General features: G+C 34.8%; 1 protein-coding gene across 3 annotated transcripts in view; it reads right to left on the bottom strand.

Moving 5' to 3' along the window:
* The window catches only part of TSPAN9 (tetraspanin 9), a 672,639-nt gene extending 657,761 nt beyond the window's left edge, over positions 1-14,878 (bottom strand). For all 3 annotated transcript variants that reach the window (XM_053718751.1, XM_053718752.1, XM_053718753.1), the window contains exon 1: positions 14,583-14,878. The gene's annotated coding sequence lies outside the window, so the exon portion shown is untranslated. The remainder of the gene's footprint in view (positions 1-14,582) is intronic.
* Between the last annotated feature and the right edge of the window lie 280 nt (positions 14,879-15,158).

Raw genomic sequence — 15,158 nt, 5'->3', positions numbered from 1 at the left:
TTTCAATGTCTAGATATGTAGCAGGGTTAGGCTTGTAAAGCCTGCAGTATGCACTTCCACTCCTCAGAATTAGAAAAACACACAATCCTTAGAGTTAGAGACATTAAACTGCTGAGTACAACTACAGTAGCAGTGTTACTACTTACTATGCTATCGTCTTTCCTTTAAAGAGAGCTGCAGGTACAGGATTAAAAAAACAATATGATGCTGAGTTATATCAATGCTACTGTAGTTGTACTTCAGTGTTTAATGCCCCTTTAAAAGGACCATAAGCGGGGAAAAAGAACATGCTCTAATGTGTTAGAGAATTTGTATTCTAACCCTTGTGTGTGCGCATGTACCTATGTGTTTAACCCCTGCAAGGGAGTCAGCAACACAGCAGCAATGCACTACTGGGATTTAGCTAAACAAAGGCATATGTGTGTAGCCAACAATAGCTAGCTCTTAGTAGTGCAAAACAATGTGTTGTTATCACTCTGCAGTGATATATTCTACAAAAAATAAAACAAAGAAAAAAAATATAAGATAAAATGCAACAATATATCACTAACTGTGTATTAAAAAGAAAGGATACAGTCTAAAATATAGCAATGTCAAAATTGCTACATTTTGGACTATATCCTTTATTTTTAATACACAGTGATATACAGTTGCATTTGAGCTCTCAGTAGTGCATTGTGTTTGAATCACTGTATAACATTTTTATAAATAATGCTGCTATATAGTGATCAGGATATGTACACACACAAGTATGGTTTTAACAAAGGATACCAAGAGAATGCAGTTAATTTGTTAAAACAAATAAATAGTCTCTTTAAATTGCATGTGCTATATGATCCATGAAAGCTTAAAGGGATAGTCTAGTCAAAATTAAACCTTCATGATTCAGATAGAGCATGTGATTTTAAGCAACTTTCTAATTTACTGCTACTATCAAATTTTACTTAGTTCTCTTTGTATCTTTATTTGAAAAAGCAGAAATGTAAGCTTAGGAGCTATTTATGGTTCAGCATCCTGGGTAGCGCTTGCTTATTGGTGGATTACATTTAGCCACCAATCAACAAGCGCTACCCAGGATGTTGAACAACAAATGGCTCCTAAGCTTATATTTCTGCTTTTTCAAATAAAGATACCAAGGGAATGAAGAAAATTTGACAGTAGGAGCAAATTAGAAAGTTACTTAAAATTATATATATATATAAGAAATATTGAATATGGCGGCTCTGTGTCAAGCCCAGGGCTCTATCCGAATCATGAAAGTTTAATTTTAACTAGACTATCCCTTTAATTTTGGACTTTCATGTCTCTTTAAAGTGCAGGAAAGGGGACAAAATAAACAATAGTATATTACAAAGTTAATTTAATGCACATAATTAAACATTTTATATTACAATCTGAGACGGATTCATGTCTGTTTAATAAACAGTCTAATCTGTGTTAGATAGGAATATATACAGTGAATATGTTGTTAAATAAATTGAAATCTTGTTTAGCGTTCAGGGGTTGCTGGTTTACTGCTCAACATAATTTTCGTGCTCAGGTCATTGGCTTGATATAGTTCTTATTGCTGGTTATTTGCATAAGATATCATAAATGTCATATTCGCACAATCCAGCATTTAAAAAGTTTAGTAAACACCAAAAATATTATGGTTTAAAAAGTTAGATAATCCCATTATTTACCATTCCCCAGTTTTGCATAACCAACACTGTTATAGAAATATACTTTTTACCTCTGTAATTACCTTGTATCTAAGCTTCTGCTGACTGCCTCCTTATCTCAGGTCTTTTGACAGACTTGCATTTCAGGCAATTAGTGCTGACTCTTAAATAACTTCACATGTCTGACCACAGTGTTATCTGCATGAAACACATGAACTAACACCCTCTAGCTGTGAAAAACTGTCAAATGCATTAAGATAAGAGGCGGCCTTCAAGTGCTTAGTAATTAGCATATGAGCCTACCTAGGTTTAGCTTTCAACTAAGAAACAAGAGAACAAAGCAAATTTGATGATAAAAGTAAATTAGAATGTTGTTTAACATGACATGCCCTATCTGAATCATGGAAGTTTCTTTTGGACATTACTATCCCTTTAATTCATTGGTTGCCAGCAAAGGGATAGGCAAAGTTTTGTGGAGCCTCAAGCTCAGCTGATTCTAAAAGCTCCTGGGTATGGCTATTTGCAATAAAAGCCTTAGAAATATGTTAACTATTTTGCAATCCCGGACTCTAAACTACAGAAGCCAGCTGGAGTGTGTCAAAGTTGTAAGGGAATTAGTAATCTGTTTGGATCTTTTTTTATCTTTTATTTATGAGTTATAAAAATATTCTCTAAAAAAAAAAAAGTCCTGAAATAGATTAAACCATGAAAGAAACAATACTTTAAACAAATGACTAATTCTGTAGATCTTCATGTCAAGTCACAGAAGGCAAATTATTTAAATAGGATGTTTAAATATTCATGGTTACAGAATTTAGTTACATTTCTGTTGTCATTAAGTCAAATTTTTGCCAAAGCCTTGACATATTTTTGAATGCAGATGGTGTACAAAAGACCGCATTTTAAATGCAAGAACAACAAAATTAAATTATCATAATTATCAATCTGAGATACATTTTACATTTGTATTATTATAATCTCTTACAATACCGGTGAGTCTCTTTTTTGTTATTATGATACTACAGCAAATACAGAAACAGATATTGTTGAAATGAAGCATCAACATATTTCATTATATTCTGGCAAAATAGTGGATGATAACCTCAACAACAAGGGGGGGGGGAGCCAGAGGATCAGCAGGTCATCTTCCTTTAACCCCCCAGGCAGAGGCAAAAATAAAAATGGCATAGATGGGGGAAATACATTACATTGGGCTTTACCCAAAGCCGCTTGGGTAATGTCAGGTTTACCCGGGTAAGCCTAGGATTTCCTGGAATTCTGACATCACCTGTAACATATATATGATCTGGGGTTTTATGTCCCTCATTTGCTAATAACTAGAAAATGTATATTTTGCATCATTGGCAGCTTGTAGCTGCACCTTTCTTTAAATTTTAAAGAACCTTTTCATTTCATCCAGCCAGTGAGCAAGCTGTACAATTCCTCCTTGTGCATTGTTTTCAATAGAGTGGAGACATCACGTTCCCAATGAGAGAGAGTGGAGAAGAGACTGGTAATGCTTTGCATGACATCCTTGTGATGTTGTAGAACAAATTTTGGGTTAGGATCACTCCCTTCACAACATTTAAATCATGTTCTCTAAAATGCATGAAAGAACATTTGGGACTTTCCAGACTCTTTAAGTAAAATGATCTTAATACATTGTATTTATTCATACCAGCTGAATATCGGCAGGCACAAATCTCTCCAAAACAGATTCCAAGGTAAACAGTCCAAAGCAGCTTTAGTGTATTTATGGTAAAAAAAAAACAAGTTTTAAAGCACCTGGAATTATATGGTATTCAGATACTATGAATCTGAAGAAAAAAAAAAAAAAAAAGACAATTCTTGAAAATCGCTAAAGGCAAATAATTAATTTTATGTGCTGGCTGCTCCTAGCACCTGTTCCAGGTCTAAATAACAAGGTAGCCAGAAAATAAACTGCTTAAAGGGACAGTATACACTCATTTTCATATAACTGCATGTAATAGACACTACTATAAAGAATAATATGCACAGATACCGATATAAAAATCCAGTATAAAACTGTTTAAAAACTTACTTAGAAGCTGTCAGTTTGGCTCTGTTGAAAAGGTAGCTGGAAAGCCCACTGCAAGTGACAAATAAGACACTCCCCCCTCCCCCTTCTTTTGCATATGAAAAGACCCTTTACACAAACAGGAGCAAGCTGGAGTAGGTAGTCGAGCGTATTCACATAAAACTTTGGGGCTTGGTTAGGAGTCTGAAAATCAGAGCAATGTTATTTAAAAATAAGCAAAACTATACATTAATTTAAAAAAAAAACTTTATGGGCTATATAAATAGATTATCTACAAAACATTTATGCAAAGAAAAAATGAGTGTATAATGTCCCTTTAACAGCAACAGTTTGTTTCCCTCTTAAAGGGACAGTCTACTTTTTTTGTTGTTGTTTAAAAAGATAGATAAAGCATTTTCTACCTATTCCACAGCTTTGCATAACCAACATTGTTATATTAAATTACTTTATAACCGCCAAACCTCTAAATCTCTGCCTGTTTCTAAACCACAGCAGGCCGCCACTTATCTCAATGCATTTTATTCATTTTTTACAGCCAGACCGTGCTAGTTCACGTTTGTGATATAGATAACACTGTGCTCACTAACATGATGTTATGCAGGAAACAGCACTAATTGGCTAAAATGCAAGTTTGTAAAAAAAAAAAAAAGCACTAACATAAGGGGGCAGTCTGCAGAGGCTTAAATACCAGGTAATCAGAGGAAAAAAGCATATTAATATAAACAGTGTTGGTTATGCACAACTGGGGAATCGGTAAAGGGATTATCTGTCTTTTTAAACAATAAAAATAAAATGCCTGATGCAGTATGTGCACCCCAGTATGCATGTACAGATATATACTTATGCATGTAGTCTCTATTTGACAGGATGCTGTGTATACAGGGGCACAAGCAGGGCCAGATTCCTAATTAGGCAGAGTAGGAATTTGCCTACAGGTGCCCTCCATAGAGGGGTGTATGTCTCTGCCTATTATAAATACCAGTTAGCTTAAAATTTCATTCCGAAAACACCATAGTGAGAGTTGTAAAAAAAAAAAAAAAAAAAAAGGCGCTAGCGACAACAGGAAACCATTATCCGATTGGTTGTGCATCCAGTGACCTCATGGAAACACAGATTAAGCAATAACGTTTGAGGGCAGATACGCTCCAGTGTGTTATGTTCTAATCAGAGCCTCGGATGCTGCAACGGCCTCTTGGAACCTTACCATGGGTCCCACCCTCCCACAACATGCTTTTAAAGGTTCTCAGACAGAATGTGTGTGCAACGGATAATAATCTGACAGACAAATGTCCGTTGGATAACTGTCCAAGAACCTTTAAAAGCATGTAGTGGGGGGTGGTACCCATGGTTAGGTTCCCAGAGGTGGTTGCGACGCCCGAGGCTTTGATTAGAACAGAACTCTCTGGAGCGTATTTGCCCTCGGAGTTTGGTGCATGATCTGATTGGTCCATAACTCCACAAGGTCACTGGATGCACAACCGATGAGATAATGGTTTCATGTTGCCCCTAGTGTAAAAATTGTAACAGCTAGTTCCCATTCAGCTAAAAGGACCTCTGATTTCAGAGCTAGCTGCTTTCTATCATTTGTTAGCAGCAGTCATTTGCCTACTTGGAAATCAGGTGTATGGGAACTAGCTGCTACCCGCAATATGGTGGCTTCATATAGATAACTATAAGCACATTATTATTTATATTAAATAATATATTATAAAATAATTGTTGTTCTAATAAGTTCTGTACCATATTATTGATGCTATTAAATGGTGTAACCCCCACAAATAGAAGTCTGTAACTATAAGCACAGCTGTGTTTCTAGTTGGTAATATGTCTGTATTATGTAATATATAAAAATAATATGTTCTAATAGACTCTGCACCATATTATTGATGCTATTATATGTTAAAGAATAATTAAATTATTTTTGTAGCCCCACAAATAGAAGCTTGTAACTAAACACAGCTGTGTTTCTAATTGGTAATGTGTCTATATAATATATCTGTATTCTTCATAAACTAAATACAATATTTATGGACACAGAAGAGAAATGACACAAAGAAATGTCATTTCTCAGAAAAGTATGCACATGTAGCACTCTGGTCCCTGACTAGGGGCAATGAAATTCCAGACAGGATTTATAAAATATAACTTTTATTAATGTTCAAAATAAAAACATTTGGTTACATGACATACACGTTAAAACTGTCACAGATACTGGTTAACGTTGTGGTATATATGAAACAGAATGAGGATCACAATATCAGTTAATTCGGCCTTTATGTATTCTATATAAATGTGATCTTCTAACGTAAATATAAACAACGCTCTCTATAAGGTCACAACAAATATCCCCAAAGTGGGTGTAATGTTGAACCACTGCAGTTTGCTGCTAAAATGATAATGTGTACACAGTAAATTACCTCTCATAAGTGAATATATATATATATATATATATATATATATATATATATATATATATATATATATATATATATATATATATATATATGTGAAAAGGAGTGGTCACAATTGATCCAGCTACTAATTGTATACTACTGCAGTGGTCTCTAATAATAAAGCAAGATCAAGATAACACTCTGAGATTGGGGCATAAATAACCATCTATACAGAGTTTACTGTAACAGAGAAAAGGATATAGTTATAAGGTTATAGTCCTGAAGGTCTAAACGTAGTAATGTTTTACCAAATTTTTTTCTTCTTCTCTGTTTCATGTGGTTGAATCAAACAGATGTCAAAAGAACTGTTCTTTAAATTCACTTGTAATCATTACAGTCTGTCATCTCATTTCCATTTCTACAGAGAAGATATTGCTTAATGTCCACATTTCCTAAGATATCTAAGATAATACTTTAGAGTATTGATAGATAAAAGGGATAAACATATAAGAATTCACAGCCTAAGAAAAAGTACAATAAAAAAAATTGACATGAGAATAGACCAAAAAGAAACAAAAAAAAAAACAACAAAAAAATACACACACACACACACACACACACACACATACAATAGATGCTTAGAGGGCGATTTATCAAAAGGCGTTGCAAGCCTTTCAACCCACTACGGCTGCAGGTTCTCACAAGAGAACCTGCACGTCGTATTTAACAAGCAGCGGTCATCAGACTGCTGCTTCCCTAATCTTTCTCCACCTCTAAAGTGGCGAAGTTCAATCCCTGCGGTCTAGTCCCACCGGGGAGATTGACAGCTTCTGCCCGTGCGTGATTGGCTGTGCGGGCAGGGGGCGGGATTGCACGCGAAATAGGGCACGTGTGCAATGCTGAATTCCACCAGGAGAACTCAGCCCGCAAGAGGTGAGCTACAGCGGAAAGGGGTGCATATGTGCGCCCCCGTCTGCCTCAGCTTGATAAATCACCCCCTTAAGATCCACAGAATACTAAGATCATTTACATGATTACCCACAATCCATTGCTCAATTTCACGCAGTATTTTCTGTGGAAAGAGTCACTTAATTAGCTACAATGAGATCTATTTTTTATTATTTTGTCATATTTTAGAAATATGAATGCAGGTTTCCATATCATATTTTGCCACATGACTTTTTAAGACTTATGGTTGGAACTAAGTGTCCACAAAATGTTTGTAAATGAGCCCATAACCATATACTAGGGATCTGAAATGTCATTTTCATAATCACAAATGAATGCACTAATTCTTCTCACAACCACACAGTCCCAAGTGCCCTAAAACCACTATTCACAAATGTACAACTACAGCTGCTGTCTTGCTGTTCATTGTGCGTCACTTTAAAAAAAAAAAATTGTAACGTAAAACCTTTTCAGGCCATTTTTTGGGTAATTGCTCATCATTGCTAATGGTTCCACGGAGCACGGTTTGTTAAACATTGTTTAAAGGAAAAGTATACTACTATCTATGTAGAACCTACAAAAGGGTATTTTATGTAACATGCATCACATAGAACGTTTTTATAGTAAGAACTAAAAATGAGTTTTGTTTTTATGCATGTGGTGGAAAATCCCACTCATCAATGTGAGAGTTTTGTTTATTAGCTAGTGAACAGCTGATAACCCAGTATCAGTTGTGTGCAACAAAGAACTCTCTCTTATTATTAATATCATTTTAAACAAGATAGATTATAGATTCTGTTTAAATTAAGATTTGTGCATTTCAGTTTGAATTAGAAGCATTTCATAAATATAATTTTATAATCAAAAATGCTTCTAGTAAAAGTTATGAATGTTTCAGTGATAGCTTTTACAGTGCACACCACTAGAGCATACTGCCATAGGTTGCATGCATCTGCAATTTACAGTGATTGCAAAGACTAACACACACACATATCTCTTACATCCCTTTCAAAAAGGACCACCCAATGCAGTAGATTTACATAAACAACAAGCGCGTGATAAAAAAAAAGACAATGCAATAACACCTATTCTGCATTTCAAATAAGCATAAGCAGTAGACTTTTTTCTGGCAAATTCATTTTTTCTCCCATTTTCTGGCCCCCTGCATCATGTGACAGATATCAGCCAAACAAGACTAGTATACGTATAACCTTTGATTGAGCTTGTGCACATGCTCAGGAGGACCAAAAAGTGTGTATATAAAAAGACTGTGCAAAATTTGATAATGGAAGTAAATTGGAAAGTGTCTTAAAACTGCATGCTCTGTCTGAATCATATACGTCTATTTTGAGTGTCCCTTTAAGTTACAAAAAATAAACTGATTAAAGCAAAGATAGCTAGTAAACATGACATACTTTGTAAGTCTGGTGTTTACTGGCAGGTAAGATTAAAGGGACAATAAACATTTAATATAGATATTGATTCAAATATGTGACACACGCAACATCTAAATGCTCTTCAGGCTGCCCAAGGACTTACAGGTTTTTTTTTCTTCTTCCAGCAGCGGGACAAGTGCTGTCAATCAAAATGCAACACCCCGCCCTGCATACACATGCGCATTTGTTCGAATTTCCTCTGCTTTATAAACAGTGGATTGCAATGCTTCTGGCTTTGCAATCCATTGTTTATATAGTGAGTGACATTTACATCTTGTGTTAGCGGTCGATAATCTAGTGGCCCCTTATAACATAACAAGCAATGTTTTTTTAAAAGGTATGTCAGAGCACACACCAAATATTTTATTATCCCCTTTCCCATATAATATATATATATATATATATATATATATATATATATATATATATATATATATATATATATATATATATATATATATATATATATATATATATATATTTGGTGTGTGCACGTGTAAAAGAAAATATATATTGAAATTATTAGCTTTTTTATTTCAATGTGCCTCATTATGATATCAGGGGTTATACTGTTCTTGCTGTCGTAGCGAAACTACACACTTTAGTACAAGTGAATCGCAATGCTGGAGCATCCCGATCCACTAATTATAATGGAGAGCTGACTGGAAGTTGTGCACATGCGCAACCCTATCAGTAAGCGCGCACTCAGACTGGAATAAGTGGCAGGTCATCATTTGGTTGGATGATGCATACACCGTTGTGACAACAGGGGGAAAAAGCACGGACTCCGTGGGCGGTCGGGAGATCATTCAGATGGTGCATGTGTATCACATATTTTAATCAATACACAGTGTTTTAGCTTGCAGGAGTAAGTTGTTTTTATTTTATTATCATATTAGCTTTCTATGCAATGTTATTTATAGTAAAAGTTTACTGTCCCTTTTAATGGACACAAAAAGTGATAATTTAACTTTTAGGAGTCACAGAATAGGCATTTTCTTTTATTATCAAATTCCACTTTGTTCTCCTGGTATGCTTTGTAGAAGGTGGATATATATATATATATATATATATATATATATATATATATATATATATATATATATATATATATATATATATATATATATATATATATATATATATATATATATATATATATATATCGGTTATAGTAGCCGGTGGCCTAGCACTCCTTCCACATCAATGTTGCCAAAGCCTGGGTGCTATCCTCAAGTAGTATGTATAGAGTAGTGGTAGAGATGGAGGGCACTCACAGGACTTGTATCAATAAGTAACTTTTATTATGCTGATTACATTAATACAGTGTCGACGTTTCGGCCTTTTCTAAGGCCTTCTTCAAGACAAATTCATAGTCTTAAATCGTGCGGAATGCACTGTCAGCGGCGTACACACACACACATATACATTATATATATATATATATATATATATATATATATATATATATATATATATATATATATATATATATATATATATACACACATACATACACATATACACACACACACCTCTTGTCAATATCTCAACAGATGTGTTCAGCGAGCTCCCAGTACTGCAGTGCTGCTCTGAAGCATAATTTTATCTATGTGTTTAGCGGTTCTGCAGGAGTTAAACACCTACTTATATTCAAGAAATAATGCACAAATTGATTAGAGCAATATCGTTTGCACCTTTATGTCCCTTTAAACCTTTCATCTGCCAAATTTTATATTTCAGATGAGTATCTCAACGTTACTTGGATTACAATCACAAAAAGATATTCTAAGAAGAAGGAGATCATTAATACTGAATCCACAATATTTCTAAATTGCACGTTGAATAAGGTACATAGAATTCCTTACTTTTAAAAGGGATATGTGAATTAGATTTCTTCTCAGCTACAAAATATAAATCACATTTAAACCTGTTACAAAAGAGCAACAACATGAGTACAATCTATTTTTAGCACTGAAGTCACCTATCTTCCTTTAAATTTATTCTATTTCCTTAAAGAATTGTCTGGCAACCAATAAGATGCAGAACCAACAGATGCCAAATAGCTACCGGGGGGGATTGGCCATCATCAGTCACTAATGCGCTTCTTGTGTGAACAATCATGGAAGCAATTACTCAGTCATTATAACTTTGTATATTTCAAAAAATAAATAAAATAACTGATGTAATCAAACAAAATTCACTAGCCATAGACGGTCCAATCCGTTAGAGTCTGCCATGCAAAAACTTCATATTCCACTACGAATTATTTTGTTCGTGTTTTCTCTATTATTACTATACATCAGAAGTGCTGTCATCTGAATTCGCTAAATGGACACTCTTCTCTAAAAGTTTTTGCTATTCATACAAAAGAGCTGCATCTTAATAAGACATTAAAGTGATGTAAAAATCCTAGCATTTGTGAAACGCTAGAAATTACCATTGGAACAAATAAAAGGGGACTTTCATTCATGAAGTATAAAATACTTCATGCTGAAAGCTCCTTTCTTTGTTGCACTGAGCTGCTAAGGCATATTGCAGCGGCATGCCGTATTTTCCCGCACATCTATTGGCTAAGAGGTGGAAACATCACCTATCAGCCAAATAGCGTTCTGCCGTGGGCTGCCTTAGCAGCTCAGTGCAGCGAACACTTGGAACAAAGAAAGAAGCTTTCAACATGAAGCATTTTATACTTCATGAATGAAAGTCTCCCTTTATTTGCTCCAATGGTAATTTCTAGCCTTTCACAAATGCTAGGATTTACCATCACTATAAGCATTAGTAGTCAATACCTATAGGCCAATGAACATTGTTAGGAAATACCCATCAACCAATGAGCGGTAGCATTAAGAGACAGCACCTGTTAACCAATAAAGGGCCAAATTATAAGTGGAGCACAAATGTTTGCGCACAAGCGATAAAGGGTTTATCGAAGGTGTTTGTGCTCGTCAGGCTTACCACTGGTATAACGAGTATACCACTGGTATAACTGGTATAACGAGTTGAAAGTAAAAACGATTGTTTGAGCGCAATTATGAATGACGCTACAATGATTACTTCAGTAGTAGCAAATTAAATAGAAAGCTTTGGAAAACTGACTTTGCTAATAGATTAGAATGCTATTGAATGCTAAAACCCATACAAAAAACTAGGCATTGGGCAGGACTTTTTGCAACACTACAAAATATAGTCAAAGTCATGGTAAATCCAAGCGTTTAACAAACAATAAGATTTATCATCACTAAAAATAAACTTACTAAAAAATGGGTGCAAAACTCTCCCTTTCTGTGCTGAAGTATGTCGCTAAACTCAACACCTCCGGCCGCCCATGGCACAGAGCTTCTTTACCAATGAGGTGACGTTTCCACCTCTAGCCCTGCTAGGATGTCAGTTGACATGCTCAGCTATAGGTTTAGAGGTGAAAACGTCACATCATTGAAGAAGAGCGCTTTGCCAAGGGTGGCCGGAGCCGCTGATTATAGCGTTAATCTTCAGTACAGAAAGGATGAGTTTAGCACCCGTTTTTTTTAGTAACTGGAGTTTATTTTTAGAGATAGTAAATCCAAGTGTTTGTTAAAACTTTTGGATTTTCCATCACTTTAATATGCAGCAACATTTGATTCCCAGAGACTGTATTGGCTTGTTGTGTGATAATGTACATAGTCTGTCTTTTGATTCTTTGATCAGTATATTTTTAATATACAGACTATTTATAAATTACAAACATTACTCTCAAAGAACACACCTATTTTCTTTTTAATGTGATCTGTTTTAAGAACGAAGTAAAAAGTAAATACTACATTTCAGCTATTCATTGCTGCATACCTTTCATAAAGCACATTTAACAATGGACAGTAAATTAATTTTAAACATTTATGACTCAGATAGGGCATGTGATTTTAAACAACTTTACAATTTACCTTTATCATCAAATTAGCTTTTTTCTCTTGGTATTTGTTGTTAAAAGCTAAGCCTTTGTTAGGCTTATAGGTTGATTTCTAAATCTGCAGTCCACCCTTTTATCTCACTGTCAGGCTGTGAATAGTTTTTTTTCCTCTTGGTATTTGTTGTTAAAGGCTATGCTTAGTTAGGCTTATAGGCTGATTTCTAAGTCTGCAATCCACCTCTTATCTCACTGTCAGGCTGTGAATAGCTAATAACATGTACTGTTTGTTCATGTGTGCCATATAGATAACATTGCGCTTACTCCTGTGGAGTTATTTAAGAGTCAGCACTAATTGCCTGAAATGCAAATCTGTCAAAAGATCTGAGATAAGGAGGCCGTCTGCAGAAGCTGTCATACAAGGTAATCAGAGGTAAACAATATATTCAAATAACATTGTTGGTTATGCAAAACAGGGGCTGGTAACTAAAGGGATTATCTTTAAACACTACGTTGTTGGTGATGACTGTCCCTTTAAAACATCAAACTGAATAAAATACACATTTCAGTTTACTGATTAGATAATTTGGGGGAAGTAACATGTACTTAACATTGATAATAAGTTTGCATTTCTTTGCAGTCCATGAGCATACCCTTTTATGAGTCTCTTATCTCCTGTGCTGAGGTCAAGTAGGGTAGATATAAATAAAGCTACTACAGTGATCAATCACTATATAGGATTTTGCAGGGTCAAGCTTATGAAGATTGGAGTATGCACTTGCAGAAATTAAAAAACCCACAATTTTCAGAGCTGAAGTACAGAAAAAAGTGATAACATAAGAGTTTGTTGCAAATTTTAGTTGTGTTTTTTTTTTCTCAACACATAATTAAAGGTCTACTATGGAGAAAAACGTACATGCAAAGGGAGGTTAAACACATAGGTTTGCCAAGTCACGAATGATAAAAAATGTCATGTCATATTTTTACAATAATTGCCTTTAGTTTTTTTTAGAAGAATTTCTCTCTCTTTTAGGATATGCTTTATATACAATCATCCAGTTCTTCCTGTGATGCCTCAACAGTATCCATCTGTACTTCATCCAAATCACAACCCCTTTCTGGCAGTATTAACCTTTCCCCCTATACGAGACATACAGCATGAGAAAGGCAGAGCCCTCTGGCACTAAAAAGGTTAATGCAGCCATCTGCACAGTGGAATGTTTATCATTAAATTTAGATGCTGAATATTTTAAGTGTAAGAAAAAAAAAAAAAAACATTAATCCTACTTATATGCACAGAGCAGATATTTCCCATAACTTCTGTATACTGAAACTAAACATACATTTTAATTTATCTGATGACAAGTTGTGGTGGAACTCCCTTATACAGGGAGCTTGATTTATAACCTTTTATATAAAAATATATATAACATTCCTTATGCTATCTTCATTATTTTTTGTCTCTAAACACAAATAAAAAAATAATAATAATAATATATATATATATATATATATATATATATATATATATATATATATATATATATATATATATATATATATATATATTTTTATTTTTTTTCCACTAAGTCCAGGATAAATGGTTACAACATTTGGAATATGAAATATTTTTCTTTGTTTACTTTTTTTATTTTGATACTAAGTAAAACTTTGAAAATATTCACAAATATACACACACACACATATATATATATATATATATATATATATATATATACATATATATATATATATATATATATATATATATATATATATATATATATATATATAGCCTAAACAAAGATATATATATATATATAATACAGCCAATTGTGTAACTGATATTGAGCCCACAAATTGCTTGTTGAATGGGAGATGTATCACGTTGCAAGCAAACCATAAGAATGGATATACCAACTTAACCCCTTCGCTGCCACCGGAAACAAATGTTGACCAATTACCAATATCTCTCTGTGAGCCAGGGTTTAATTTTGCCCCTCTTTCTCTGATCTCTCTATCCTGGCTCAATAAAATGTAACAAATCTATTGCTGTAAACTCTGAACACTAGCTCGGGTCAATAAAACAAAAGCTGGCTAAAAATAGCAAAAGGCAATAAACTTTAACACATGCTCGTAGCTATACAAAACTTGTTGCTTGACATACAGTGCAGTGCACATCATTGCTATAAGCAGACTTACCAGGCAGAGCAGACGAGACAGGACAGAAAATAACTCAGACTTTGGAACAAACTTTTATCTCCCAGAGGGATGCAGCTCTGAAAATCTAGAAGCAAATAAATGCAACTGGTACCAGGATATTCCCAACTTGATCTGCTGCAGTGACTCACTGGAAGCGGAAATGGTTGGGGAGGGGGAGACAGGGAGAGCAACAGGCAGCTCAAGCATTCATAAAGTACAGGCACATTGAGATTTGGTTTCACTGTTTCAGGGTCAGTAATGTGGGACTCCTCCTCTCTATGTGACTGTAAAGTACGGTCCCCCTGTCCTGGTCCTCCTATCACTAGAAATATGCGAACTGCCTTCAATGAACCTCCTACCTCCTGCACTGGTCCTCCTACCCCTTCAAATCTCCCTCCTACCTGCTGCATTGAACCTCCTACCTCCAGCAATAATCCCCCACCTTCTCCATTTATTCCTCCTACCCCTTTCCCTCTTCATTCGTCCAGTGCACCTCCTACTTTATCAAAATTTCCCTCTACCTAACCGTATCCTATAACCCACAGCTTCCAGGCTCTCACAGCACCTCCCATGCAA

The sequence above is a fragment of the Bombina bombina genome, chromosome 6 (genome assembly GCF_027579735.1).
Source record: "Bombina bombina isolate aBomBom1 chromosome 6, aBomBom1.pri, whole genome shotgun sequence".
Taxonomy (NCBI): Eukaryota; Metazoa; Chordata; class Amphibia; order Anura; family Bombinatoridae; genus Bombina; species Bombina bombina.
Note: the sequence above shows the minus strand (reverse complement) of the source record. Positions and strands in the feature narration are given on the sequence as shown.